This window comes from Puma concolor, chromosome F2 (genome assembly GCF_028749965.1).
Source record: "Puma concolor isolate L17-30 chromosome F2, mPumCon1.1.hap2, whole genome shotgun sequence".
In the NCBI taxonomy this organism is placed as follows: Eukaryota; Metazoa; Chordata; class Mammalia; order Carnivora; family Felidae; genus Puma; species Puma concolor.
Genome location: NC_141684.1, coordinates 41,876,121 through 41,881,633, shown reverse-complemented (window position 1 = coordinate 41,881,633; position 5,513 = coordinate 41,876,121). Strand labels below are relative to the sequence as shown.

Sequence of the window (5,513 nt, the reverse complement as noted above, 5' to 3'; positions counted from 1 at the left end):
GCGCTCTCGCTCGCGGCCACTCCCGCGCATGCGCTTGTCGTCCCGAGGCAGCCCAGGCGTCCGAGAGGCCCGGACGCTGACGTGCTCGCGCGAAAGGGCGCAGGGGGTCCGCGAGTCCTGGCGGAGCTGGCCAGCCCGCGGGGCCGGAGGTCGGAGCTGTCCCTTTTGCGCGACCTCGCGACGCTTTGCTTTTCTTCGCTTCATATTGGCGTGTTTTGTTCCGTCTCCCCCTCCTGGGCTCAGGTTGTAACCACAATCACGCGACACCCTAGCTCCCTCACGCGCTCTTTTTACGGCCCCATTGGGGTTCCCATTGTATTCCAACCGTTCAAAATTCCTTAAATAATCTGCGGGAAACACTGGGAAGAACTCTCCGAAACGAAAACAAATATCGGCAGCAAAAGTTCACCTTCCCGTAGTCGGCAGGATTCGAACCTGCGCGGGGAGACCCCAATGGATTTCTAGTCCATCGCCTTAACCACTCGGCCACGACTACTGCTGCTGTTAATTTTGGCAGTGAGATCTATGTAGACTCTTCACACGAGTGTGTACAGTGTAACAGGTATGTTTGGATCAGGGAGAAAAACCATTCAAAGCTGTTCTGTCAGATAAAAGCGTATTTGAATGTTATGGTTCTAATTTATCTTTTTGAGGGATTCTTAGAGGATATCCCGTCCAACTCTTTTCTATCAGAAAAAACTGAGTTCTAGTCTGACTTCTTAAGTTAGAGTCAGAAAACAGGAGGGAGCTAGGAAAGCCTGGTACTAACGTACACCTGCTTTCTCAGTAATGGAGCCGTTTCCGGGACGGAATCTGGAACCTAGGGGCTCTGGCCAGCTCTAGGCTTCCTTGCCTGGCTCCCAGTTCCTTCCTTACACTTCTCTCTTGTACGGATAGCTCCCAGGAATTTCTTTTCATGCACCAGACACTAAAATGCTATTATTACTCACCGATTTAAATTCACTACGCAGGATCAGACTGTCCCATCGTGCCCTAAACTTGAAGAGTCTAATGCGTGATACAAATGTAAGGTGTTGTCATTTAATGGTATCCCTGTAAATACTACCCACAGTGTAACCCTTGGAATCCCTGAAAATAGTTTGATCCAGGTGATTTAGTAGCTTCATTTATTTGGTTTGTTGTTTGTTTAAAATGTCTTTAATGTCCCTGAAGAACAAAATGCAGTGGTGTGCTGGAGCCAATGGTACCTGCTCACTAGAGCCCACCTTTATATTTTTATGAATTTTGGGAGCCAATTGTTAAATGCAACCATTAATTAGAACTAAATTATATAAACTTACAATTAAAATAACGACACTAAAAACAACAGTAATGCTCAAAATTCACCATAGTCTAGTTATTTCCCCACATTTTATTGTAATTTATGCTGTTGAGATTAGTTATGTCTTTGTGTCTGAAATATACAGAGGTTGTTATGGTGAATTTCATGCAGGGATATCACTTTGGGTAGTTTGAAATCAGCCTTCATGGGTGTAATAACACCAGGGAAATTGCAAATGCTATAAAACATGGCTTTTTCTCCATAAGAGCTGATTGTCAAGCATCTACCAGCAACTACTAATGTTACTATCAGACCAACTGAATATTCCCAGCAAGGCAACACTCCTCTTATCTGTAGGGCTGCCCTGCTTATTCTCCCTGCAGCTTTGTTTTAGCCATAAGAATCCTGACATACTGTCTGATTTCCTACTCAGTTCTTTAAAGTTCCCCTCCCTTGCCCCCCCTCCAAGTTGCCTTACTGGGTGATTGTACTCGGAAATGGCCTCCAGCAGAAAGACAGGAGTAAGCCATTTGATACTGAAGTTGCCCTTGCAACGTGGGTTCCAGGGGGAGTAATGCACAGTCGCCATCCAGTTTAACAGGCTTAAATTAATGATTTGATTTTTCTCTAGAAATGATGACATCTGAGGTGATATGGCCAATAGTTGAAAGATCTATTAGCATGTAGAAGATTTGCATGAAGGACCGTGAAAAGTTAAAAGTGGAAATGCTTGTAGTTGTGTGTTTTGTTTGTTATGAATATTAGAAAAAATTGGAGCTTGTTTCCATCTTCTTCCACTCACATCCTCATTTTAATAAAATACCACGTATGGATAGATCATCCAGAGGTTGGTGCTTTCAGAATTTTGCTTACAGCTCATTCAACTCTCCATTGGGTCTCTTGACTTTAGTCATGTTGTCTTTCTGGTTTGCCTTAGAGAAAAGTTCAGTGTTTACAAGGAGAAATGTCACATGTCACATATGTGTGTGGCTATGTGATAAACTGTAAATCATAGAGACTAGACTATTAAAAATCTCTAGATGTCAGGAGTGATACCAGGTGTGCTTCAGTGGACTGTAAACAATGGAAGTGGACGTACATGATGAATATATACGTAATTTTAGAAGATTCTACATTCATGCAAATCATATTAGATTAAAAAAAACTATTATATATATATTTTTGGTATTTTCTTTTTGTTTTCCAAAGTGAGGAATCTTATTTATTATTTCTATAGTTGTTAATATGTGTAGACAGTTATGTAAATCCTTGTCCCCTAAGTCTTTCCCAGTTTTGGAAAGCGTAGTGTCAGATGTGTCGTAAGGGAGAATAGCCAAGTGTCTTCAGATGATACAATTATTAAACATGGTAAAAGGAGCATGCTGTGTATTATTACATTACTTAGTATTCCAAGGAAGTATTTTAGGAAAAAAGTGTCCAAAATAAGAAAATAAAGCCCTGTTGGCTTTTCCAAGTAACTGAAGAAAGCTCTGAGCCTGCCTTCTTGCTAGCACTGTTCTAAATGAGTTAGGGGTGGTGATACAGCTGGTTCTGTTGTCCCACACAGCTCCAGGCCAACCTCTTCAGTTACAAGGTGTTTTATAATCCTCCTGGCCATTCACATAATGAATTGCAAGGCCTCTTTAAATTCCCATGTACTTGAGTTTAATTTCCCCAGCCCTGCTTTTCACCCACACACCCCAGACCTTCTAAATGAACATCCACTGTTGCCCAATGACAGTGGTGCGAGGGGAGGCATCCTCCCAGAACATTTGCCAGCCCCCCAGCAGCTGATGCTGTGGAAGAAACAGAACAGCACTGAGGCAGCTCCGGTTCTTTTAAGTGGTCCCTGAGTTAGGCCTCGATGTCGTGTAGGTAAATTCAGTCCAGAACACGCAGGATCTTTATTGGAATTTGCCCATTCTACTCTCACAGCTGTGGAGAGTTTAGACTAATCACAACCCTCACTGGGATACTATCATCTTCATAATTTGAAAAAGGATCAGGAGCCTGCAGGCTTGGAACATCTTGAGAAAACTCTGGCCCCAAAATACATCATCACACGTGGGGGACACTACTCACAGCATCATCGCAGAGGGCTTAAGAATGCTGAAATCAAGTATTTCTCTGGCGTGATTTCAAATGGCCTGAGAAATCTGAGAACTGCTTTTTTTTTTTATCTTTAAATCTTTTTTTACTGCAAAACAGATTCTTTCCTCTTCCATCAACCCTGTTGCTGTCAATGTGTCCGATGTTAGGTGCCAGAAATGAGCATAGCCTCTTAATGATAACAATGCCAAGGTTAACATGGCCGCCAGGGGCTCTCTCAGAAATCTGTTAGGGTGTATTTTGATCCACAGACACGTTCGGAAGGCGTGCACCTCCTTAGTCTTTCCAGTCTCAGTACATTTCTCTTCAGCAGCCTGGATAAAACCTGTCACTTTTTGCCAGACCTTCTCATGCTTGGGGGCCCTTGGACACTATTTTTCATTGACCCCATGTGTCCGTATGGCAGAGCTAGGTTCAAAGTTGGTATTTGGGAAGCAGCCTCTGACAGCACAGAAGCCTGGTGAACTATGGTCATTTGTTCAAAAGGCCAGTATTCACAGATGTTCTGTAAGAGTGTAATACAATTTTTGACCCCACCCAAATAGATATTTTATCACCTCCATATAGCAACCAACCAACAGATCAGTCTGAGGAGGCCAGTGCTAATGTATGTGGCTCAAACCACTTAGCCCTCTGAGGAGTCAGTAGTCCAGCCTTTCTTTTGAGGCTTAAACATTAAAATGTTCCTTTCAGTTCTACAGTTCTCTGAGTACAGCTCCCTTTCCCCCAATTCCTTGTTTCATATTGGTTTTTTCTTTATGATTTTCAACCTTCAGAAAGTTAAACCTGACTCAAGAAAAAAAAAAAAAAAGGATCGATTGGAGAACTATGTGGGAGGGGGAGTAGGGATTACAGCTGGGTGTTAGAATGAAAGCAAAGTGAGAACCAAACTGACGGAGGCAATCAGAAATGTCTCAAGGCCAGGGCTTAAGTTTTGTGTCTCTCAGTCTTCCATTCCCTGATTGGCCATATTGCCTTTTAGGGAGGAACCCAGAGTTTTAAGCAGACCTGTCTGCTCTGTTTTCTCAGTCACATTTCCACATGTCAGCCATTCTATGGCCTTAAAAAAAAGATGTCTGTAGGTTTCTGAAAATCCAAAAGTTCTCCACATCCACAAAAAACTCGTGGAAGTCCCTAAGGATAAAGCCAACAGGGCTATCTCTCTTATGGTAAACTGCCCAAAGAATATTTGGAAGCTGGAAAAGACTTTGGTGATTATGTATAAAACTCCATTTTATAGAAGGAGCAATCAAGGCCAGAGAATTGAAACAATCAAAAAAATTTTTTTTGATTAAAATTTTGATTAAAATTTTGATTTTTTTTAATGTTTATTTATTTTTGAGACAGAGACAGAGCATGAATGGGGAGAGGGTCAGAGAGAGAGGGAGACACAGAGTCTGAAGCAGGCTCCAGGCTCTGAGCTGTCAGCCCAGAGCCCGACGTGGGGCTTGAACTCATGGACCAAGAGATCATGACCTGAGCTGAAGTCAGACACTTAACTGACTGAGCCACCCAGGCGCCTCTTAAAAAATTTTTTTTAACATTTATTTATTTTTTTGAGAGACAGATAGAGGCAGAGCATGAGCAGGGGAGGGGGAGAGAGATACAGAATCTGAAGCAGGCTCCAGGCTCTGAGCTGTTTGTTAGCACAGAGACTGATGTGGGGCTCGAATTCATGAACTGCAAGACCGTGACCTGAGCTGAAGTTGGACACTCAACCGACTGAGCCACCCTGGCACCCCGAGAATTGAAATAATTTAGAAATTCTTTTATTATTAAGAGTTTTTCATTGCAGCCATTACATTGTCTTATTTCATTATCATGCTGGGTTATTCTGGATAAGACTCTTTCTGGTGGCCATGAATGATGATACAAGTTTAATATCAGATTGCCACATTTAGGAACCCTTTCATGCCTGCATTGATATATCAATAAAAACATCTCTTATCCCTTCAAGTTCTTTAATCTCTGATTGTCTGTGTCACTCTAATGTACCCACTGCTTTATAGTTTAGTGGTTATGTGTAGACCTCATATTACATATGAGAGCACAGGCTCCTTGAAGTACAGGGATGCATATCTGTTTGTATGCAGATGTAACTGATGCATATCTGTTTCTTTTG

General features: G+C 42.3%; 1 non-coding gene across 1 annotated transcript; it reads right to left on the bottom strand.

Moving 5' to 3' along the window:
- Positions 1–414: 414 nt before the first annotated feature.
- Positions 415–496, bottom strand: TRNAS-AGA (transfer RNA serine (anticodon AGA)). The gene has a single exon. It is a non-coding gene; the product is annotated as a tRNA-Ser (tRNA).
- Positions 497–5,513: the final 5,017 nt, after the last annotated feature.